Consider the following 26,322-nt stretch of genomic DNA (forward strand, 5'->3'; position numbering starts at 1 on the left):
AACAAATATGTCCCAACGTAGCTGTAAATTTGAATGTAAGAACCTGAGGAGGGTGGAGGCGGAGAGGCCAAAGTTAAACTCCACTGCCACAGACACAAGGAGAAGAAAATCTGAAATGCTCCTCTGAAACTCAGCAAGAGCTGTGGAAATCCTATACCTCCTGGGATCGAGTCTCCTGAGAATGATTTTGGACGAAGAGCCCTTTATGGTCAACATTTATATGAAGGAAGAATGAGAGTACTGTGAAGAGTATAATACGCACTTTACTCAGTATAGATTTGGAAAAAAAATGTCAAAGAAAGTGAATTTAAATTCCTCTGAATGCAATTAGAGTTGACAAGATTTCTCACGGTGAGAGACTGCGTTAAAGCAAAAGCTAAAAGTTCCCATCCAGTTCATAAAGCCTTAGGTAGCTATTGGTAATACGAATTAAATTAATCAAAATGGGTAAAAGCTAATGATTCTCTTGGGAACAAAATTAGCTCCTTAATGAAAGAAATGGAGTTCAGAAATTATAATAGAATATTAGCAGATGTGCCCTTTGGAAATTATAAATTTGCAAAATCCCCTTATGTAGATATTAGTTTGAGTCAAATTATCTCTAAATCTGACCCTGGAGATGTGACGTGAATATGCACACTACGATCTGTTCAGGAGGTCTTGAAACCCTCTGTCAGCAGTTCTGCTGAGCAAGGAGAGATGCCACAGAGCACTTTCCCAAATTAGCAACGGGACACAAAACTCAGGCTTCTTATAATCTGCTAAGCTCTTGCTAAGGAGTCATGCTGCCTCTTGTGGACTTGGGGTTGCTGAGAATAATTATCCAACAGAAGAGATTTTATGGAAGAGTCTGATCTCGGTAGGACACATGTGGTTCTTGTCCTTGGGGCCATCCCAGGCAATGGAAGTTCTGCTCTGGATGTCACATAAAAGACAATTTATCTGCATGAATTGGTGTAGTGAGGAACAAGAGGCTCATCAGAGATCCAAGACACATCAGTCACAGCAAACATACAAAATCCCAGAAAAAAAGCAAACAAAATTTTGTATGATGAATTGCTAATGTTGAGACTACAAAGAATTTATTATGCTTTTATGGCTCTTTCCAGCCAAGAACTTTTCTCAGCCATTTATGGAAAACATAAAAGCCACTGGGAGTTAAATAGGATAAAAACTAGATTTAATTCATCCTTACACATGCTGCTCACATCAGCATACAGCTGTTTTTCAGCATTTGGAGTCCTTGAAACTTTTAAGCCATTTATAACAGCATGTGATTGGTATGAAAAATAGCACAGGCTTTCTTTTTATAAAAAGAAACCACGCTCTGGGGTACTGGATACAGGGACTCCAGACAAGATGTTATTGGCATTCCTGGACCCAAAAAACTCTTCCTGCTCACGCTATCTCATAGCAATCCCGATGCCTCCATCCTGGGAAAAGAAGGAGGGAGAAATTCCCTCTGGTGAAGAGGGTTCATGTACAGCACAAAGCATGCCTGAGTCTCTCTTATGAGGACGTAATGTTCACAGTTTAGGGAATGAGGTCTTCCCTTTGTTTTTGTATCAATGGCACAAGTGTCAGCACTGTAAGCTTTATCTGCTGTCCTGCCAAGATTGATTCAGCTCTGCTTGGGCTGCCAGAGGTTTGCACGCTCCATGCAGTAAAGCACCAACCACAAAAGCATCTTGGACAAGGGAAAGTTCAATGGCCCTTGGGAAAGTAACTCCTACCACAAAAAAAAGGAACAATTCCAAGTTTGCACAAATAAAAAGGTCAAACAAAGACATTAGACAAATACAGACAGAAAAAGAGGCAGCCCAAGAGGTGCCAAGGGCAGCTCTCATGGAAGAAATACGACCTATCTTGTCCTTCTGAAGTCTATGAACAAATGACTACGGGAAAGAGAGGCCCAGCTGAAAGCAGTGGGATTGGCATATTGTCTGAGACCACATAATCTCAGCACAAGACACAGAAATCTGTGATTTTTCTGTGCTCAGTCTGAAGTTTGCAGAGATGGATCAGTGACATTATTCCTACTTTCCAGACAGGCAAATTGAAATAAAAAGAAAATAGAGTGACTTTGCCCAAGTTTTAAGGAACAGCAGTCCAGTTTTATAAAGGTTTTCAAGGTCTCAAAAGTTGACTTAGTTCTGAATTGCAATGAGACCCCCAAAGGTTGTAATTCTCAGCAAAGGGGAATTTAAAAACTCAGTGTATTTCAGGTTGATTGACAGGTTTTGTTGTAATAGAAACTGAAACATTCTGTTTTGACTTTGACTTTAAAAGTTAATATTATGTTTTAGCAAAATAAAATTAAAAAAAAAGCTAATACAAAGTTAAAAAAATCAAGGCAGAATGAGGTGTTTCAACACTGCATTGTCAGTACTTTTTCCACTGGTTTTTGTAGAATCTCATCGTACAATAATAACATGGCTTGGGTTGGAAGGGACCTCAAAAATCATCTATTTCCATCTCCCTGCCATGGAATATAATTGTTCTGTTTTTCTGACCAACTGTGCCAAGCACAAAACTCTGACAGCTCTTTGCTGTCTAAAGATGCATTTTAAGACCACTTTAATACAAGAAATATAGAAATACCATTTTATATGATCAGCAAAAAGATTATCTTTTCTGCAGGGTTTTGAAACTGCCAAACTGAGTCTGACACAAACTTCATTCAGGTCCACATGTCTTATTCATAGCCTTAAGTTGCCCGATCTCTTTTTGAACTTGTTTTTAGCCGACATCTGCAATGTTATGTAGCAACAAGTCCCATGGTCTTTAAGTTTATATTAATATATATGAAAGAAAAAAAATACTTTGGTTTCAAGCTTGCTGCTTTGGTGTTCCACTGGGTTCTTGTATTGACAGAAAAAAATCAACAGTCTTTCCTCATTCACCTGCCCAACATCACTCTTTTAAATATTTAAACTTCTCTGATATTCTCCCTCAAAACTTGCCTCAGATTTTGTTATTTTGAGTGGTTTCATCTTACTATTCTGATTAACTGTATCTTGTTTGCAGAACTAATCATTTTGTAAGCCTCCAATTTTGCTGGATAACACACAGATTCATAGAGCAAGAGATTTGCTGCCTGGTAACTGCCTCTCCTCATGTCCCTTGTGGATTCCACAAAATCTCTTCTTCCTTAAAAACCTATGGTGAGAGACCTTGTCAAAAGCATTGTGAAACATAATGTGCTTGCTAGATTTCTCATATGTTTTAAAGGTAAGTCTTCTGTGCAGTCCTGTACATTTATTTTTGTGTATAAGAACTCTGTTTATGATTGTTTCTACAAATCTGACTGGTTCTTAATGGAAGTTTATTGATCTGTAGTTCCCAAACATGCTCACAGTCATTACCAAAGACTAGTGATGTGTTCGTCGTTCTGAAAAAAAGGAAAGTGATAGGTTACATACCACAATTAGTTGCTCAATCATTTCACGTTTTAATTACGTTATAACTCATGGATGATCTTTGGCTTGTTCCCATGATTTGCTCAGCAATCTCTAAAATATCTGTTCTGCTGTGAGACTGTCACAGGTAATGAATAGTGAAACCAGTATTTCATTTCCTCTTTCCACTATGGCCTTATGTCCCTTGACACTTCTTTTTTCTCCTCGTCATCTATTGTTCTATTGAGCCTTTCCTGTTCCAAAGGTGGGTGCATTTGTTATTACTGATAACGCTACTTTTACTATCACTGCTACATTTTAAGTCCTTAGTAAAGCACTCCTGAAAACTGTTTTGTCCAATGTTAATTAGTTTTACATTTAACATTTAACATGCAAGAATTTATCTTTCCCTTTTGTGTTACTTTAACACATTGTGGGAAGGGGAATATTTCTTTCCTTTCTAATAGTTTTCTCTTCTGAAGTGTTGTTTTTATGTTTAACATGCTACCTACAGTCATCCTGCTGTCTGCAGATACTTTATCCTTTCACTTTCTATTTTTCTTTACATGAGTGTCTTCTGTACTGAATAATGTTTAGTGACAAATACTGGAACCTATTGTTGATGTTTAGCACAAATATTAGTCAAGAGATATTTTGTGACTAGTACCACCTGAGGAGTATAAAATGATAACAACTACAGGATCAGTTTAATTCCTTTGTCAATTGTTGACATTTTTATTTCACAATCATAAGCTAAGAATGAGAAAATGCAATAAATTTCTGGTAAAAAACATTTCTGTCTCCTAGTCCAGTGATTTATCCTCTAGCCCATAACACTATTTAACCGTTTAGCTTGCATTTCCCAGACAGGCACTTGTAAGATCTAGATTATTTTCTACCTTTCTTATACATTTCCCATCTGCCCACTATCAAATGACCCATGTATAAAATGAGAATGACAGAACTTCCTCACTTGAGAGACATGTGAGATGTCTCTAATCATGAGCCATGGAGCTACCAACTCAGTGAGTGCTTTATGTGAGAAAGTTTTTGTGCTCCTTGCCACATGATACTCATTTTCTCTGGAGATTTTCAGGCTCTTTATCTGCTTATTTTGAGAAAATGAAGTCTCCTTTCTGAGATGTAAGACCTGATACCTGTAAAAAATGGATTTATGCCTACTGTTAAGGATTACCCATGATTTGCTTTATTTGGGGAAAGATACCACTTGCTGAAATGAACAAGATTTCCCTGAAGCACAGTAAGAAGGGATGAGCCTCCTTGAATTGAAGGCGTTACGACTCCTGTGAACTGTCTTGGGGAAATTTCAACATTTGTGAGTCTGAAGTGAACCTCTGAAAGGCATCTTTCATTGTTTAAACATGATGACTGTAGCTGAGGAGCGCACGACCTATTCCAGAACAGCTAGCAGGGCAGAAGGCAGCTGCTTGAGCATAGCTTAACAGCAATCTACAAACAACTTTCATTTATGGACACCTCCCAGTATCTCAGGGGCTTTCTGGCAGCAAACAATCACTGGTTTCCCCTCACCTGGATGGAGAGATTTCCTGCCATGGCACCATGTGTGCTCCCACATGTCCACTGTGCTCCTGCTCTGGACTGGCAGCAAGGTTTCCAGGGAATGATGACTATACTGCATGAGACTGCTTTGATTGCTGTTCAGGCCTTCAGCTGTCTCTTGATAAAAAAGATGAGAAGATGGCACTCCAGTGCCAGGTACTACATTTCAGGTACTACAGAGAACCTTGACCAAAATACTCATTATGGAGCACTTATCTTCACAAGGCTGAAACATTTAACAAGTCTGATGTACCACCCAGTGTAGCAGACATATCAAGGTACTGCCACGAAGGAGCTTTTGGTTCCTGTTGCAGGCTTGGAGCCTTGTCTGCGTCTGATATAGAGCTGAAAGGAACACCTAAAAATGAATGATTTGCACTGGGAAAAGCTCCTTGTTTATTTCCATTAGAAACAACACTGTATTTTTATATATATAATATAAACACTTTTTGACATAACAAAAGCTGTTTTCAAAGGGGTCAGTAATTCACAGACACAGAGTGAATAATTTACTAGAGTATTTGTTTGTCTGGTGGCCCTCTGGGCAAAAACATCAAGGATAACAAGAAGGCTAAATACTAATAGTCACACTCATAAAAAATTACATACATGATTAAAGTATCTGTTTCAAGACACTCTTACATTTTCTAATAAGTCTCCTAATGAATATCAAAATACAATTTGCCATATGAAAAGAACAAGAAAAAAACAAATGACAGCTTAGCCTTATTTACAGTGACCTTGCAAGATTCCTAAAACCTCATCACCCCACCAATTAAATTGGAACCATTGAATAGTGAGTTTGTATGTAAATTAGTCAGATAAAGATGTCAGACGTGAGACATGTCAGCATCAGTTGATAGTGCCAGCACTGGAGGGAAAAAGCAAATAATGAAGAGCAGCACAACTGGATGCAGGAGGAAGAAGATCTTTCAGGTAACTGGGCCGGTAAACAGAAAACAAAATTTTATTTAGACATGTTATATCGTAAGTCCAGATGCAGTGAACCAAGACAGAGTACATCTGAAGCAGGGGGGCAGTGCAGAGCAACTTAACCAGGAGAGTTCTCCAGGTTTGTTTCCATGGTGCCCTCCAAGCCACTAGACCCAAGCCTGGCTCCACCATGGGTGTGGGCCAAGTGGAGCAACTCAGAGCCCTTCAGCCAGAAGAGGGGCTGACATTTCTGCACTGCCTCCTTTGGAGTGCCGTGCTCAGCCATCCCTTCATGTGGAAAGGACACTGTGTCCCATGCTTGGGTGCAACTTTCAACCAGGCCAAGGGAAGGCTTTTGGAAGATGCCTTATTGAGGGAAACTGGAGCAGAGGATGTGCCTGGAGAAGAAGCAAGTCTTCTTCAGTGACAACATGAGATCACAGGGTCAGTGAAAAAGCAGGGCTATCCCAGCTGCCCTGTGAGCAACCATCCCAGTGATGAGTACTGTCAGCTCCAGACACTGTGCTGCTTGGTGTCAAGAGGCACAACACCAGGCCCTGGGAGTTACAAGTGGCTCAGAGGGCAATAATCTTGCTCTGAAATCCACAATAAATAGAGCCTTTTGCACCCATTAGCTCAGTGTTTCAGTAGATGATCTTAGAAGCAAAAGTCTGAGGAGAAGGGGAGAAGTCCAGAAATGTGGACCACTGTCAGTCTTTGCTTTACTCTCAAGTCTGAGGCAGGGGCTTGAGAGAAAGTCTGGCTTTAACACTCAGACAGCAAATACTGGCACCACCATCCTCCCCCAGATTCACTATCAGACATTTTAACATGTGTGACTGCAGTAGAGCCTCGCATCGGGACGTAATGGGACATATAAGCTCCTAGCTGCTACTTGCTAATTGCTCTTCCCCGTTAGCCCAAACAGTGGAGACCTCTGCCAGGCAGCCAGGGTGCATCCGAGCGTTATACTTTTAGCATATGGACCATTAAAACTCCTAGCAAAAAGAACAGTTTAAACTGCTTGATGTTCTGGTAGGATTTTTGCCATCTGGTACCCTGCCTCTTCTGCTGGCAGAAGCCAAGGTTGGATGCAGCTCTAGGATACTAACTGCAGTGTCATTTCCATACAAATTGTGAGCTTGGGGCAGGCCCATCAGAAAGCATTTGCCTTGCAAATGTTTTTCCTGCCTCTTCGGAGCTGTGTATCAGGGCACCAAAGGAAATACAGGATCCTCTCAAGAATAATACTGGTGTTTCCACAGTGTGGACCAAGAAGAGATTAGCCAAAGTTGTTGGTGCTTATTTTGTTCACTCTTGTTGAAGATGGAAAAAGGGATGCTACAATATCCCTCCTTTCTGGCAGGAGGGAGCATCCAGTGAGAGATGTGCTACTATCTGGTCACTGGTGGTGTTTAGAGTTTCAGTCAAAAGCAGACTGACTAATTTTGTGCCAACCACCAAGGAGATGAAATCATAGAACAAACATTGTAACTAATATACATCTTCAACAAGAAGAATGAAAACCCAGTTCATTATATTAGCTCCGACCTCTACATGCAGTCCAGATTCACCCCGTAACAGATCATTGCTGTATGTGAACATCAGCACGTATATTCACTAGACATGTATGTGATCTGGGGTGTTATTTTTTGGGGCTAACGTGAAAAGATGGTCTTGCCCTCCTGAGACTGCCTGTGTAATCTGGTCCTCAGGTAATTCACACAGATAAAACTGAGCTCATAATTTTTCCTCTTTTCGTACTAAAAGGTACAACACAGGTTGTTCCTTCCTCCCCACTCTAAAAAGGATCTCTGTACAAAACTGATGCTACTACTTACAGCAGTATTTCCCAGGAACTATGATGAGGACACTGGCTGTGTGAGAGAGATGTTCTCACACAGAATAAGGGCAGACGTGCTCTGCACTCCAGAAGGAGCCTGCAGATGCATCAAGGAGACAGGTCCTCAGGTGATGCCTATCTAAATGCTACTGTCTGCAGATGGCTACAAGGGCAGTTCTAATATTTTATCACAGAATCCTCGGAGTTGGAAGAGACCTTTAAATGTCATCTAGTCCAACTCCCCTGCAATGAACAGGGACATCCACAGCTCAATTTGGTTGCCCAGGGCCTGAACCAGCCTAGCTTTGAAAGTCTCCAGGGATAGGGCATCTACCACATCTCTGGGCAACCTGTTCCAGTACTCACCATCCTCACTGTGAAAGACTTCCTTATAACCTAATATAACCTTCCTTATAATAACTTAAATGTACCCTCTTTAAGTATGAAACTATTTCCCTTGTCCTGATTCCTCACCAGTTGTAGAGGTATTACCATAAGGTACATTCACAAGTATGCCACACCTAAATGTAGCCTTATTCTAAATGCAGATTTTTTCAATATATTACTTGAAAATATTTTATATTTTAATATATATATATTAAATATTATTTAATAATAATTATAAATATATTCTTTATATATAATATTTAAATATATTAAATAATTATTTAATAATAAAATATTTTAATAAAATATTAAAAATTACTTTTCAGTATATTACTTAAAAAGTAACGTAAGAGAGCCCTTTGGCTGTAGAGGCAGGCTCTAGGGAAGCCAATGCCTGAGCACATCTCTTGACAGCCTGAGGAATCCCAGCTTGCCCTGCTACCATTTTGGAGTAGGCAGATAGAGGGACCTATTGGGTGAGATTTCTACACCACACTCCCAGCAAAAAGATTCATTGTGAAGGATCTCCTGCTCCTGCAAAATCTTCCGCCTATTCTAATACCTATATAGTTATTAAAAGCTCCAGGGCTTTGTCAAGTATTTTTTATTAACAGATATGAAAAAGAATGGAGCTTTTGTTCAAGAGCTGAAACATCCAGACAAAACCTGAAGGACCTTATGCTGTGAATGCCTGTTCCACCGGAGATAGCTGAACAACAAAATTGACACAGCTAATATTGCTACAGGTAGAGAGGTAGGAAGGAAACAGAGCCCTGAAAATAAAGCCTTTCACAAGTCTTTAGTCCTAAACTCCATCCAAGTGGCAAAAACGTAGAAACCACTTTTTTCCACTTTTCCTTTGTGCCCCATATAATGCTAGGCGTAAAGCTGGCACCTGAACAACAACAGCTACATCTGCATAGCAAGTCATTATCACACGCGTTTTGCCTTCAGCACGCTATCAGCTCTGCAGTAAGAAAGCAGGGATGGCTTAAGCTGGTATCAATCCTTCCACCAGGCTTTTCTGTTTACTTTTTCAACTTCTGCTGCCTTTTCACTGAGGTGCGGCGGTGTCACTTACAACTCCCCCAGGATATGTTAGATAAATACACAGCTTATTCAAGCAGCCCCGACATCCTCTTGGAGCAGATGAAAGCTCCCTCTCAGCTGGAAGATATTTGCGACAGCTCAGTGCCCAGCTCCCTCCCTACCTCTGTCCCTGCCTCCCTCTCTGCATCCCCGCGGTTCCAGGCCAGCACAGGGAGGTTTGGCGAGGCATCTGATGCCATCCGTGCGTGACAGGCTGTTGGAGGGATGGCCTGCACCTTGGGTGGAGGGTGTTGGGAGAGCAGCTGCAGCTCTGCACTTTCCCTGTGGGTATTTTAAAACAATTGTTTATCTGCTTACTTCCAAGAAATTCTTGCTTTGTGACTTCTGCAGATTTAAAGTCACGTTAACAGTCCCCACGTGTTTTGTTTTCTTTCTTTCTTTCTTTCTTTTTTTTTTCTGTAATAAATCTAAGCAAGGCAAACAAAATGATCTCAGGCCTCTTCACGTTAAATCCTTTCATTCCCATAACCTAAGGCATCTTCCCTCTTCTTCAAATATCTTGGAATAACGTGTTACTGTGACCTGAGCCTCACTGTTTTTGCTGTTTTTCCTTGCAGCTCAAGCTCCTGGAGAATCTCAGATTTCATTAAAAATATTTTTGAAGCAGATAAGTGCTCTCAGAGATCAGCCTGAAAGCAAAACTTGAGTGCAAGTAGGAGATCAGCAGCCAGGACTCAGAGAGCAGACACACACAGCTTTTAGCTGTTAAGACACGCTGTGCAGCAGACTCTTCACTTTCTTCTTGCTCCTTCACTGTGGAGACTGAAGGATGGTTTTGCTTTGTGCTGAAAGTGCCAGGCTAATTCCCTGCTGCTGGAGAAGTCTGTGAACGTTGTGTGGCGTAACCCAGGAATGATGATTGTGTTGCTAGTTATAAGATTTTTGGGGGAATGGGCAATGATGTGAGTCCATCGCCTCCCACACACCTGGGGCTATAAAAAAGAAGGAGACAGACTCTTTAGCAGGGTCTGTTGTGAGTGAATGAGGGAAAGTGGTTTCAAACTAAAAGAGGGGAGATTTAGCTTGCATATAATGAAGATTTTTACAGTTAAGGGGGTGCAGCACTGGATCAAGTTGCCCAGAGTGGTGGTGGATGCCCCCGGAGACTTTCAAGGTCAGGCTGGTCTGGGGCCAGGGGAAGTTTTGGTAAAATGGCTGTAATAATATCCATTGTGCAAGCAAATCTTTGGGTATAAACAAAGGTGCTATCAAAGCCTTTCTTACAACTTTTTTCCCCTGTAAATTAATTTATTGAATTACTTTCATTCCACCTGCATTTAATTGGAAAGAAATTCCAGCCCCAGCCGTGATTCACTCTTGGTTAGATGGCTTGTCCTTGTTCCCATCAAGCCTCACATTCAGATCCATTTCTGTGGAGCTCTGCTGTCACCATCCTTGCAGCCCTTTGGAACAGCCTTGATTTATTCTGCAGAAGCACGTAGCTGGCTTGCTACCTTTGCACCAAAGCTCATTCCCAAAAATTACTGCTTCTCAACCTGGGCTTGACATCAAGCTTATTGCTGGCTTGTGGTGCATCGTTGTTTTTTACCACCCATCTTCTCTCTCTCTGTCAGTCACTGTCATCATCTCAGGGACCTGGCACAAAGGCTGGAGCAACACGATGTGCCTGATGTGGGCAGGAAGCCAGCACGTTTTGTGTGGGTTAACTGTCCTCCTCGCAGAGCGCATCCCTCAGCTCAGGCATATGCCAGCAGTCAGCTATTCCTCTGCAACTCATCCACTCCCCCGTTATTCTTCCCACTCAGACTTTCATGCTCAACCCAAGTTGATTAAAACATTGCTGTCATTATAAAGAAAAAAAAAAAGAAAAAGAAAAAGGACAGGGGATTGTGTGTGGGGGGAGTAAAATTTCCTTGCAGCTGCTGCTTCTGTCAGCCGGCAGGTTGCCTTTAAACTCTTCCTGATAGAAAGCAGCTGACTGCTCTGGCTTTCCTTTCCCTGCTGCTAAAGGGCTCCTGCATGCAGACATTTCCACACTGTAGCTACCTGAAGGAGCCTGCCATTGGCACGTGATAGCAAGTGGGATGCCCGCCAGCACCCTTCTGGCTGCCCACTGCTGAGTGCATGGGATCCTGCTCTCCTGGCAGAGCCCAACCCAGTCACACAGTGATGGGACATGGGGAGATGATGGTGTGGCCCTCTGCAGGCTATTTGATAGGGAAAGACAAGGCAGGGGTGTTATTAGCATGGCAGAACTATGCCTGGAAGGCTGCAATCCCTCTTCCATGTCTTGTCTGATCCACTGAGGAATGGGCGCAATAGAAGCCTGTGGTTGGGAACATCTCTGAGCTCTAGGAGGGATTTTTGTGAAAAGCAGCTTGAATTCAGATGTAGAGTACAGCTGGCACATGTCCTTGGGGTAGGCCAAATCCCACCACATAAACGTATTATACCTTACTATTGCTGGGGTCTTCAACACTCAATCCAAAGCTTAAAGCCTGAGATATCTGCTTTTAAGTTGTTATAATGAACAGAATGATATACTTATTATCTTGGCTTGGGAGCAAATGTCATTCCCCAACACAATCTGCAGGAACAGCTAGTGACTTCCAAATCATGCAAACAGGGGAAGCAGATAGCTGGGAGTGTACCATTGCTTTGACAATAAATTATTACACTTTACAAATAAGATCAAAACATGCTCAGCAAAATAAGCAATGCCACCTTCCCAATTTTGTTCATGCTTTCACTCTCCTTTTTTCTTTACTATTTCTCAGAAAGTTCTTTTTCCTTTGGGCCTGTCCCCATGGCACTGATTCCTTTCTCACAGAAGTGGACAGAAGTACATAAAATTTGGTTTCATAAGGCAGGAAAACCCTGGTATGCAGCAAAATGCACTTATTAAATGGTTTTTCAGCCCTCTAAAATGTAAAAGATTTAAAAAAAAAAAGATGAAAGCAAATCATAGACTGAAAACTCTTAAATCCTTGGTTTTGTTTGTACTTGTACAGCTCAAGGCATAGAAAAAAGCCACACTTCAGCTTGACGCTTTATGAGTGATGACTCACATTTTCAGTGTGACAGCAATGAAAGAACGAGGGCTCTCCACTTCAGGCATCCCAAAAGGAACCTGAGTTTCAGAGACAGCACAGCCAACTGTCCTACAAAGAAGAGATTTCATTTATTATGAGATAAGTGGCCATTTTAAAAAACATGACAATTAGTTTTCCCATGATTAGTCAATGCAGACTTTACGACCATCTGTTTTATAGGATACAGCAGATATGAAAAGGAATGAGCTATTTAATTGTTAGAACAGGACTACCAACCTTCTTCTGTTTCTTCATTGATGAAATTTGCATTCCAGTTAGTCTGTTGCATAACTTGCTATCTTAAAGCTGAATTCCTGAACTTTTCAAATCATGGTACTTCGTATTGGTCCAATACTAATTTCCATTCTCCATCACTGGCAATACATTCAATATTTCTCCCAAGAAAAAAAAATCAGGGAAATGTTCAAATCAAATGACTTTATTTTAAAAATAAAAGTGTGTTTCATTTTACTTGCAACTTTGAAATCAGAATAAAAAGTATCTTCAAAAAGACAAGAAAATGGAGCCTAGGAGCATCGTATTCTAAAACAGTTCTTATAAATTGTTCTTACACCTCCAAGTCTATTCTTCAATTGTATTTCAAATATTGCCAACCTGTGCTGACAAATTCTCCCAGCAATGATTCAGTAGTTCTTTCACCTCACTTGGTGAGCTGAAATTGCACATCTACAGACAAGGATGAGAATGGGCATCTTAACTAAAAGGCCACAGGCCAAACTTCACCCATGTAGGGTCTGATATAGATGGCCATCAGAAAAATGGTGAATGCAATTACCAGCTGCCCAGTCCCAGCATGTTGCTGCTAGAGTTATACAAATGACGGCCTGATGAAAGGATGTACTTGTTCAAAGCACATTTGCCTAGCTCACTAATCTCCATAGATACCCTGTTGGGAAATCCTTTGAATCTAGTACCTGATAAATGAATTTGGCAAGTGAATAAATGTTCCACAAGCCTATTATTGAAATACAGTACACCTGTTTAAAGAATGCTGCCTTACATTTATTTTCATACTGCACATTTTCTTTTTAAAAGTGTTTTTTGATGATGGAGAGAGAAAAGCTGATGCTGAAATGGAGCCAACATCTCTGCATTGCCTGAAGGATTTGAGTGGATGCATCTTGAATAAAGAGTGTCTGGCTCACCACAGTTCCCTCTGCTCAAAGCAGCAAAAGTTCCCCAGAGGCAGAACCCCTGCCCTAAGCCTGGACGGACATCTCTGTGAGTCCTGCTGCCCACACCAAAGGCCTGTGTGAGTTTTGTCCACCCTAGCTGTGGAAGTGGGTCACAAAGGGAAATGCTCTGAAAGGAGGGAGTGCAGATGTTTGTTGGTGGAAGAGCAGTAAAGGTGTGACTTCAAGCGAATCATAAAGTATTCTGTAATCTTTACAGTGGAAAATAGTAAGCATCACCAATACATCTTAGTGAATAAACATCCACCTTGTCCACAAGGACTTCAGTCAGTGGGCATCAGCGTATATGCAATGAATTTTATGACTTTGACTTTAACATCCGCACTTCACGGCTGCTTTGATCAGACAATTGATATTCCAGAGAGGTTGCTTCGATGTGGAAATGAGCTTCAGCAGAGGACTCTGCATAGGTCTGGTGAAGGAGAAAGTGGAAATTCCCTGGGCATGCCAAAGAGGAAGGCTCACAAAGACACAGCACTTAGGGCACAGGAGGGGAACCTTGGGGGCAGACTTTTCAGACTATTGTTCTAGCAAATAGGTTCCCAGGGAGAACAATTTCTGTGTCATGGCTAATAACATTTATGGAAGGTGACCTCTACATTTGTAAAAATGAACATCGTATTTTTTGAGGCGCATATTAAAAGCCAGTTATTTAATCAAGAAGGAACACCAACTTTATTCTCTTGAAAAGCTGGAAACCAGGGTTTGCACTTCAAACTGTGTGGGGGTCAACTACAAGCAGAGAAATCATTCACTGTCTAGCAGATGAATGCAGTAAAACTGTAAACTTTCATAATTTGCAAAAAGAAAAAGAGGCTAAATTAATTGAATAAATTATTTCCTGTGAATCATTCACTTTGCTCTAATTAACAGGAGCTTGTGTACTCTGCTCCTTCTGCAGTATCTCCATGGCTGCCCCTAAGGGTCAGAGTCTCTGAGAAATCCATCATTTTACTTTCAAATGTGTTTTCATTAAGTTATAAATAGGAATAACAACAAAAGAGGAAGTCTGAGGAAGAAAGAAAGAGAAATTATCAAGGGGACTTAGTAGCAGTTGATCTTCAATTAGGGACGGCATTCCAATTCTTCACAGAAATATTTGAACTCTTGCCCACACCACCTGGATGAAGAACTTTCCACAAAAACCCCTCTCTTCCTAGGTGCCACAGTTCCCCTAATAATCCTCTCCTGGACCCTATAACCTCAAAGCTGGCCTGCCCACCCACATCTCCCAGGACTGTCGCAGACATTATTAGTTTGTTCCTAGAACAGTTTCCAAGAAATTAGAGGGCAAGCATAGATTAGCTGCAATGGAAGGATGGGAGAACAAGGGAACACCAGCTCCCTCATGGTCTGCAGTAGATAAGCGTGTATTTAGGCTGCACATAACAGTTGTTGCAATGCAGAGCCTTCCAAGGTCCCACTTCCAGTTATGTTAGAGAAGCATCTGTGTCAATATCGTAATTGTAGAGGATTTACTGCATGGTCTTTAATTTGCTTTCTTAAACAATCACGCCCATTATGGGAATCACTGTCTACCAGCAAAGCAAACTGGTAGGCCAGTCCAAAGGATCACACTGAAGAAGTGGGAAGCCCAGCTCTTCCTGGAGATGAGAAACTGCAACCTCAAGCCAAAACCAGATCTCCTGCAAAGGACTCATTGGCAGGTATGGAGAATGGGGAAGAGAGGAGGGTGAGTAGAGGGGCTGGCTGAAACCATCACTCTTCAGCCAGGAAAAGGAAGAAACTTCAAAGAGTTCAACCAAGGTCATGGATTTCAGGGAACATTTTTCTCCAAGTCAGTAAACACTGGGGAATCTTTACTGCATGCTTTAACATTTCTTTTTCTGGACATATTAATGACTTCCAGCACATTTAGTGCCCAAGGGTCCTAACCCACATCAGAGCCCCACAGCGCAGTATGATTTCACCCTGAAATACTTATACAGTAATTCAGCAAGCCAGAGTGCAGGCAGGAAAGCAACACTGTGACACAGAGGAGTGCAGTTCAATGGATCAGAGCTGTGACCAGAAGTGAGAAGCCATCTCCTGGCACTGCACGAGGTGGCCTCCTCCACCAGCTGGTCAGTACTAAATATCACAGCATCCTGCCTTCTATTCACCCCAGGGAAAAGCTGGAAGGTCATGTACTTCAATGACTGGCTGCAGCTACACAGTGAGATTTCAGGAGTCATGGCTTTGTGCTGTTCATCAGCATGCCAGGATTTCTTTTCTGTTGGCCTGACAAGGAAGAAGTCTTAGGGGAGGTTTTTAAAAGTTCACACAGAAAGATCATTCCCTATTATAAAAGGACCCTGGGAACAAGGCGAATATTACACTGATTGGAAAGAAGCAAAATTAAGGCAAAGTCATTTCTCTGGAAAAATAACAAGGATTACGTTCCTGGAAAAAGCCCCTCCTGCTCCTGAGAAGCAGTAATCAAAGAGGTCAAAATAATTAATATCAAAGAACCCACGTAAGAAGATATGTAGAATCCAGTTATAAACACATATTGCATAATAAAAACATTTTCTGACAAAAGGCAAAATTATGGTTACAGGATTCAGAACTGCTATCCAGAGGGTATGCACAATTACCTCTTGTCTAGGCAAGCTATTGGAAGAATACATTAGCAACAGAGCAATTACAGATAGGCTTATTTGTTTCCTGGCCTATTTTGTTTACTATGGCAAACACATCTTGTATTCATAGAGACATGAGAGGTGAGCTGGGCCATATGTTTTGGAATAAATGTGAAAGCATGCAGGCAAAGTAGGAGCAAGTTTGCTAATCAGCTCTCCTCTGGCTATGGTTTGCATTGCTGAGTTCATTTTAAATTGTAACCCCTCACATTGCTGCACAAACACGCAAGATGGCCTCCAGTTAAAATGTGTGGTTTTATTTTAAAATTTATTTTATTTAAACAAAAAAAATGCAGAGTGACTCAGTGGTGTACGCCAAATTTCCTCATTTCTAAAGGGTTCAAATCACTAAGGTGGGTGTACACACTTTCAAAGTTAAAAAAATTTAATATGGAGGAAACAAACAAACAAACAAGCAAAGAAATTAACAGGAAAGCTTTGGCCAGATTCCCAAATTGAGGCTTCTGCTTTGTAAATAAGTTAAAATCCATACATTTCCTTTTGCTTAGACACCTTCCTGTGTTCTCAGGTCTTCAATTTCCTTCAGGCTGGTCAGTACTGATATCGAAATTCATGTTCTGTAGGACACCATAGCAGGTATTATTCTGCCTGACTCAAGGGACGCAGGAGAGTCTTGCATCATTTCTGTCAAAGGGCACTACTTTACATAAATGTTTTTCCTTGAAAGCTGAAGTGGAAGCTGCAAAGATCAAAATGAAGGAGTGTGTAGAAATGCCTCAACTCACATTACAAATAACACTCTATTTAAGGCTGATACTTAAGATGAAGTGTTCAAGAGGGAGGGGATCTGAGTTTCTGAAGAGCCAAGCTCAGTGGTCCTTGATTATTGTAAATCATACAGCTACACTCTAAGCATTTCTTCAAGCTGCATGAAGGTGCACTGAAGATCAGATGGAAGCCTGATTTAAGACATTTTTTCAAACAGCTAGCTGGATAGCCAAGTAAAACTCCCAAATACAAAGTTTTAAATAAAAACACATTTTTTTCATATTGGGTTTGCATTTCTTGGCGCAATGTCTATCAGACTGACCAGTTCTCTACAATGCCCATAATCCCCTCCTCTACTCAAAAGATAATAATCTGCTATGGGGGATTGATTTTATTTCTTCACAGTTGTTTTCTTTCTTTCTCTATCAGAGAAGGAAATGAAAGTAATGAAAATATTTCTAGTTCACATTTGGATTTGGAGAGCACAAGCTGTTTGCACAGGAAAGTGGCTTGCCATACAATTTACTAGTAAGAACTGAGTTTGATACAGTAAACGCTCTAGAGACCCAAGATATTTTTAATACCTGCATAACATTACACAATGTGCATAAGTGCTTTCCTCATTGGGAACAACCTAAAGTTATTTAAGTACTTTCTTCAATACTAATCTAAATGCATAATGCAAAAATAACAACATCCATTATGCTAATGCTCTTCCTAACTTACGAAAAAAATGTTTTGGTGCCTGCTTCTTCTCAGCTACAGAACAACCACTTTCATCTAGAGTGCTGTTTATCATCTTCCTTTCAGAGCCAAAATATCTTTCTGGGACTGGTAGCTAAAACCATGTTAAAAGGCTTCTGTGGTTGTCCACAACATTTCATGCTTTCTCTTAACACCCAGAGAGATGAAACTCAACTTGCTCAAAGCAGATGATTTAGAAGACATTCAAGTCAGAACTCCCATGACTGTACTAACATGCTCCTTCCTTTTTAATCTCATCAGCTTGTTGAAAGTGTGGCTTTCATTATCATGCCTTTGACTCGTGTGATTTTGCACTCAGGTATATAGTATTTCCAATGCCGGCAACATTTTAAGAAAAAAACCTTACCACATTATTAAGAAAATCTGGAAGAGATTTTTTTTCAGATTCAAATAATGGAATTTTTCATCTCAACTTCATAGACATAGAGGCCAGGGGCAAATCCACCCCTCCCACCTGGAATGATGCAGAATGCTCAGTGTTTTTTTGTCTAGTTCATGATCCTGATCCTTGCTGCATCTAAATGTCTACTTGGCCTGTGGTGTCTTTGGCACCAGGAAATAGATGGGATATTACTTAACACACACACCAAAAAAACTAATTAGTAAGGGAAAACGTATTTTGAGGCAGAACAATCTATCTTCATGAAAAAAAACAAACATGCTAAACTTACTATATTTGAGTTGTGGAAGATGTGGTCCACATTCCTTGCTGTGTGTATTTGCCAGTTCTAGACTGCATGTGATGGAGACCATCACATTTCTGGTCAGCAAGGAGCTCATTTCACCAGTAATCATGCAGCTTGCATGCCTTGGATTGGAAGAGATCTCAAAAATCACTTGTTTCCAACACCCAGGCCATGGGAAGGGCTGCCAGCCCAAAATCAGGTTGCCCAGGGCCCAACATGGCCTTGAACACCTCCAGATAGAGGGCATCCACAGCTTCTCTGATCCTTACTACTCCGTGAGTAAAGAATCTCCTCCCAGTATCTATTTTACATCTTTAAAACCATTCCCTCTTGTCCTATCACTACTGCACCACATGAAAAGGCAGCCTCACTCCTGTTTATATGTTCCCTTTCAGTGCTGGAAGGCTGCAATGTCTCCCTGGAGTATTCTCTTCTCCAGCCCAGCTTCCTCAACCTTTTTTTCAGAGGAGAGGGTGCTCCAGCCCTCTGATCATCTTAATGGCCTTCCTCTGGACCCATTCCAAGAGCTCTGCACCTTCCTAGCCCGGGGTCCCAGGTCTGGATGCAGTACTCCAGATGGGGCTTCGCAAGAGTAGAATAGCGATGGATAACCTCCTCACTTGCCCTCCTGGCCACCTCTCTTTTGATGCAGCCCAGAATATATTTGACCTTCCAGGCTGCAAGCACACACTGCTGGCTCACATGAAGCTTTCTGTTGACTAGAAACCACAACTCCTTCTCCACAGGACTCCTCTCAATTAGTTGTTTCCCCAGTCTGTACACATACTGAGAATGCCCTTACTGAAGAGCAACACCTTGCACCTAATTGAACCTCATTAGGTCCCTGTGGGCCCATGCCTCAAGCCTGTCCAGGTACATCTAGATAGCATCCTTTCCTTCCATTGTATCAAATACAGCACCTTGGTATCATCAGCAAATTCACTGAAGGCACACTCAACTGTCTGTATCCTCGAGAAATATTCTGAAGAGCACCAGTCCTGAGACTAACCCACTCATGACTGGCTTCCACCTGGTCACAGAGCCACTGAACACAGCCCTCTGTCTATGACCATCCAACCCTTTATCCATTGAATAGCCCAGCCTTCAAACCTGTATCTCTCCAATTCAGAGATAAAGATGTGGTGTGGGACCATGCACAAGTCCAGGTGGATAACATCAGTTGCCCTTCCTTCAACCACTGACACCATTGTTCCAATGTAGAAGGCCATCAGACTGATCACACAATCAGCCCTTAGTGAAGCCATGCTGGCTATCTCACATTACCACCTCATCTCACCTTAACTTAGCTTGCAGGATGATCTGCTCCATGACCTTCCCAGGCACAGACATGAGGCTTACTATCCTGTAGTTCCCCAGATTTTCCTTTCTCCCCTTCTGAAAATGAAAATGATGTTTCTCCTTATCCAGTCACAGGGAGGGACTTCACCTGACAGCCACGACTTTTCAAATACGATGGAGAACAGCTTGACAACCACACCAGTCAATTCCTTCAGGGCCTCTTCTGACCAATGTGTCTGTAAAATTCCTTCTTGTTATTATTCACATCCCTTGCCAAGTTCAGTTCCATCTGCACCTTGGCTTTCCTGATAATCCTTTTTTCAGGTGTTTTTGTTTGCCTTCCCATTTCTGATGCCCCTGGGCACAATATGCTGATCCTATCACCTCCCTGCTAACACCAGCCTCCCCCATCTCAATTCACTAATCCTACCAAACTGTTGCCTTAGTTGGAACCTGCACCAGAAACCACTGGAAATATTGAAGAGCAATAACAGAAGTGTTGCCTTAAGACAGCTCCACTTGCTGCAGTCAGCAAGCAGGAGGATTCTAAAGTACTACACACTGCTGCAAACCAAGGTATCTCTGGCAGCACAAGCTGTAGACAGACGGCACTCAGAGCCACCCAGGGAGAGTCAGGCCAAAAGATGCAGCTTTTTGCAGTGCCAGTTGTATCAAGTCAGCAGAGTTCAGTAACAGCCTTATTTTCCACGTCAGTGAAGATGCTCGGAGAAAATGCACTAAAACTAAATTCCCCGGTTTGACTTCTATACACAGTTTGATGGAACAAAAAAGTTGCCAGACTTCAGTGAATAAGGAGTTACATGAAGTTTTGCCCAGAAATTAGACTCCCCCTTGTCCATGTTTTTAGCCATGTTTTTGAACCACACCATCAACCATTTCCAGCAACAGTAGTTACACAGCATAAGCAATAAATCAAATGAAATCATCCATTCATTCCTCAGGTTGCCTTCTTTTTTCCTCCTCCCCAGCTGAGCAACTAGAACAGTAGTAATACTGTATCTGCTGGTTTATGTCTTGACAAAATATTTGGAATAAAATGCCAAAATACAGAGCTGTGTCTTAAAGCACTAAGGGGCAATGGAAAGATCCTGAAAAGTTAATTCCTACCATTAGGAATGCAGTCAGTAGGTAGCTGGCATACAGTGCTCACAGCTGTCTTACTGCTTGGGAACAAAACAGTATACCAAAGACAGGAGGCATTTGTAATTGTAAAACTAAAACAGTGCAGCCTTTGATGCAGCATGCGTTCCAATTAAGCAAAATAGCTTGTATGTATATTCATATAGGTGACTTGATATGATATGAGAAAGTACTGCTCTTTATTTAAGACCCAAAGCATGTATTTAAACTGAATAAGGTGTGGACACATAGATACAAGAGAAAACACAGCTGCCATTCCATGCCTTGAACAAAGCTGAACCAAAGGGGCTTTTGGTCAAACCCATGGGGGGGGTAGAGTGTTCTCACCCCACTGCATGCAGACCTTGAGGGGCAGCAACCCTGGGAGGACTCTGTCCAGAACCAGCTACATACAGCAAAAAGCTATACCAAAGGGACACTGGCAGCCCAGAACTTCTTAACACAAACCTTCTCTATGAGAACAAAGCTCATTCTTCTGTAATGAGTACAGTCTTGAGTTATTCTTCTCTAATGAGTAAGCTGCTCTGCATTCTTCTAACTGAGCCTTGATTCCTCCTTCCTCCCCTTACCTGCAAACTGTAGGTGCATTTCTGCTGAATATTTGCATCCTGTTCTTAGCAAAGCTAAAGCTACTCACAGGTAACGTGGAATATTTTATTTATTATTCATTATTTTTTAATGGAAATAAATCAGTGATGGTCATCTTTCCTTGGTCACTCTTTTCCTTGCAGAGCTGTTTCCACAAAGCTGCTCCCCTCTCACCACCCCTTCCTCACCTGTATTTCACATCTGCCCTGTTAACCTGATTAGATGAAATTTTGACAGGTAAGCTTTACTAAAACAAAAACGTTTGACAAATATCCCCAAGGCACCCCCTAGTGTCCCAGTGTGGAGAAGAATAAACCACATAATAACATACTCAACAGATTGCATAGACAATGTCGTGAGCAGGCATGACGTATTAAGAAGATTAAAATGAGAGGTGGAAATAAACGAGGAGAGCAGAAAACTAAGTGGAGGAGGCCTGGATGTCTCAGAGGCATTTGGTAGGATGGAGAGTCCATCACCTCAAGGTCAGCCGCCTGCATCCTGTACAGGCTCAGGGCAACACTGTTCAGACACTGTGTGTGATTGGCAATAACCGGGATGGAGTAATTCGTTAGCCCAGGGTTATCCTCAAAGGAGCAATGGTCAGACCCCTTCATCCAGATACGCAGCGTTCTGGATGTAGTGAAGTTATGTATTTTGTGCTGTAAAAGCTGAGGTGACGTTTTTTGTGCTGACCTTTTCAACCTGATTTTTATGTACACTCAGGAAAGCTGGAGGAAGTTCAGGTGTTTCTGACAATAGCAATGTGGCAAAGATCTCAGAAAAGTAGAACAATCTCACAGCAAAATGTAACAAAACATCCATTCTGAGTTTTTCTTGAAGAACTATGTTGACAAATTAACACAGGCCCAAAAAGATTTGTATTTCCACAAAACGCACATTTCTACAAAAAAGACAAATGTTTCTGATAGAACCTTTTCCTGAAACCAACGTTTAATCCTGTAACACACCTCAGCCTTTCTGTGTGATATATAGCATGGGGGATTTCATGTGACAACCCAGCACTGCCACAGTCAGGCCATCCACAGGCTTGAGTGCCGTCAAACTCCTCTATAAAATCTGTGCTGTGAACAAGATGAGCCTGCATGACTTACATAGAGGTGATGTGTACATATGATCTGAATCTGACAAAAAATTATACTAATGTTAAGAAACTATGCATCTGTACACATGCACACGTCCTCAACTTTATGTATATACACATGCACATGAGACTGAGTTGTGCTACCGCCTCATTTCAGTCTTCTTTTTCTCATTTGCTGAGCTACTGTGAATCAATTCAACACAAACAAAGTTTGTGTGTTGGATTTTCCAAGATTTCCACCAACTCTAGGTGTGATACTGAACCACCGGGATCAGGGCGTGAGGCTCAGATCCCCTGTTGTAACGTATAGGAAACTGCTACTTACTGGAAAGGCAGCAGGAACCTGCAAGAGAAATAAAACACTACTTCTGTGATGGGCGAATCTGACCGAAATCAACTGATCTGGCAGACACCATCAGCTCTCACTGCTGTTACACCATTGGTGCCTCCTATGACAGAAAACTAGGCAAAGCATTGGTCGCTGAGACTTTTCATATGAAAGCCTCCAGTTAGTTTTGAAAAACCCTTCCCGTATAATGCAGCCAGAGTCCTTGCAAAATGATGTGGTTTTTAATCTGGGGAAAATTCTGTAGCATTTTTTCAGGTTTTTATTCAAAGTGACGTGGAAAAGGACTCAAGTCACTGATGTAGAACAAATCAAGCTTTCAGCAGGTAACAGAGTTTGATGACAGAGATGAGAAATTGAGTTGAAAACAGGCCCAGTTTGTATCATTCGAGACAAACCCTTTAGTATAAACCTAGTTTAGCATTTATCTAAAGGTAAATCTATGCCATATTTAGTATCCACATAAGCCTTTCTGTGCCACGCACCATTTCAGCAAGATGACAAATTGAACTGCTTGCTTCATTAATTTACTTTTCTGGAGCTGGTTATAAGCAGTTTTAAACAAGATCCCATGCTCCCATGGCAAACACAGCTTTGCATGAGGAAGGAGGAGGATGGTATCAGCGGCGACATGCCCCCATCTGTGTTCACAGATCATAATCTAAAGCTGGCTACAGATTGACAGCCTCATTTCCCTGCAGCTTTCAAGGCCTCAAAATTGGTTTGGGGAACAAAAATTAAAAGAGATTTCAGCTTTATTGAATGGAAATATAACAGAGTCAGCATAGCCATTTGGTGGTCAAAAGTGTTCATCATGTCTTTCAGAAAAGGAGGAGGTCAGCAGAAGGAGAAGGGTCGTGAGAAATTTCTTATTCAGAACAACTCTTCTCCCATCAAATACAGAGAGGAACCTGATTTTCACATCCATAGGTATTAAAGATTCAGGTTAGCAACAAAGTTGCTATCTTCGGTCTGATTCTTCTCCTCCAGCCACTAAATGAGCAATTTAATCAAATTCAACTAATTGAAGGAAAGCGTCAGTTGGCTGTGCATGTTCTGAGCTGCTTTGCCATCAGCACAGCCCCAGGGAACAGGATTATTCATGCTTATTAATTTGAGTCCATTTAACTCTGCCACTACGTGATACTCTGAGGTGCAAAAATTTGTGCAGCAAAGCTTATTTCTGAGGGAAAAAACGCTCAGGCTTTATAAAATCTTTTGCACGCTCTGAGTTTTACTCTCTCCTTCTCTTGTGCACTTCAAGTGCAGGCCTAAGCCTTTGCAGGATTGGAGAGAAGGATGCACCAAATTCCTGTGCAGTGCGTTGAAGTTGCTGACGCTCAATGTGCTCTGGGCTCGTGCCAGCCTGCAGATTCCCAGCTGCTGCCCTTCGTATCTCCAAGTACCCTGCTGCTGAGGGCCCCTGGACTCAGTGGCTAAGCCTCCTGGGCCCTTGCCAGCTGGGAATTGTATCTCCAGAGTGTCATCAGGCAGAACAATTTTTTATTATTTGTGTGATAATGTTAATCTGATTGATTTCTTTCCATTAGCTATCCGAAGAAGGCCTAGAAAAATGAACTACTCTTGAAAAGGTAATAAGCTGGATTGGAAAACAAATACAAGTTCCAAAAATACTCTAAATCTACAGCCTAGACTCACTTATATCTACTCCAGCTTGTGACATCATCGTTACAGGCATCACTGCAAGGCTGTGCTAAGAGCGAACTAAATGCAGACAGGAGTGCTTCCTCCAGAGATACTCATGCCCAAAGCATGGATATTTGTTGTGTGGTAGGAAAAGATGGCTCTGGGCACAGGGTTGCTTTGTGCTGTTTACAGGGCAATCTGGAAAGATCATCCCGTTTCCTGCAGACCAGTGATCAGCTGATGGGCCTGAGTGGCCCCATGACTTCTCCTAATTCCCTAGAGAAGAACTGTGGGAGAATTTTTTCTCTTTCCTTTCTGTCTTGTACTGTTGATCAAAGAGGTGGGCATGGTACACGATTTGTTTGTCTCCAGCCCTAAGAATTAACATACACAAATGCCAGTAAACTTTCTTCCTACAAATTCAGTTTCATGTTTCATTTTATGACTGCTGAATCACGGCCTGAGCCTCTGATTGACCACCTGAGGTGAGCAATGAGTCAGCCTTAGGAGCACAGGTGAAGGCAATTCACCTATGCTGCAAGAAGGGGTGGAGGCTGGCTGCACCTCTCCTAGACCCATTTAAGAGCTGACTGCCAGTGGGGAAGTATCTCTTCTGGAGATCCCTCCTTTTGGAGTTTTCCAGTGAGCCTAGGATAAGGGCGAGTCCTCTATCTATTCTTTTTCTGAAATATGCTGTTTAGCCAAACTCTCTTGTATATTTCTTAATTATAACACCTGTATATTCAGTGATTACACAATGGCATATGCTCCAGATGCAGCAAAACCTCCAATTAGCCCATGTAGTTGTGGAAAGGCAAAAGACAAGAAAGAAACTCGTAAGTACTGGGGAACAGAACAAGTAGGAATAGTACTGGTAGGACTTATAGATTTAGTAAAGAATTGTCCTAGCTAAAAAAAGGAGCCGTGAAGATGCAACAGAGAGAAGAGCAGTGTTAAGAAGCTGGATATCTGAAATATTCCTATGTCCTTTGCTCTCTGACCAGGATGTCGCATTTAATGTCTCAGTCTTCCTATTAATATAATGGAGGTTCATATTTGCTAAACCCTGGGGTTATAAAGAAAAGGTAGCTAGTAAGGGTGAATTACTTTGTCTTAGAACTCTTCAAAAGCCTTTTCAATAATATTCTAATGCTCATGTTATGTCTCTACATATTTTCTGTAACATATTCCAGAAATATATGTCATAATCTTTATCTGTGATGTAATTGTGCTATTGTCACTGTGATGTAATTTTATTTGGATTATAACTCCGTCAGGGAAACAGTATGTCACCTCAAAGATGAGCAAAGTCTTTGATGGACAGCATAAGAGAGGGAGATGATCTGGGAAGGAGATTTCAGAGCTGTGGTGTAATTCACCTAATTTGATACAATGGTTGGAGCCAATTGACACGTTTAACTTCCTGTGCTCATCAGTAACGATCTAGTAGCCCATTTTTGAAATCTTGCTTTTTTTTGTTGTTGTTGTTTTATCATTTGATATGGCTCAACCTCCAACTGCTTCATCTCATTTTCAACACCACTACTTTCATTGTGCAGCCTGTTTACCTCTTAGCTGAAAACATAACCTCTGTTAGACTTCCTTATTTAGCTCACCCACAGTAAGTTAGGTAAGCATTTTTGCTTCTCTTCAACAGAGAGTAAAAAAGAAGCAGAAAGAGATAGGGTCAGTCTACTGTTAGTCAATCAAACCAAGACTGGACAATGAAAATTAAAAATCTTATTCACCACAGCAGGATTCTCAATAAATACAGAATTTTGACATTTTTTTTTTCATTCCACTGGTAAGCACCTGAGAAAGACTTCTGGAAGGAG

The sequence above is a fragment of the Meleagris gallopavo genome, chromosome 3 (assembly GCF_000146605.3).
Source record: "Meleagris gallopavo isolate NT-WF06-2002-E0010 breed Aviagen turkey brand Nicholas breeding stock chromosome 3, Turkey_5.1, whole genome shotgun sequence".
NCBI classification, from domain to species: Eukaryota; Metazoa; Chordata; class Aves; order Galliformes; family Phasianidae; genus Meleagris; species Meleagris gallopavo.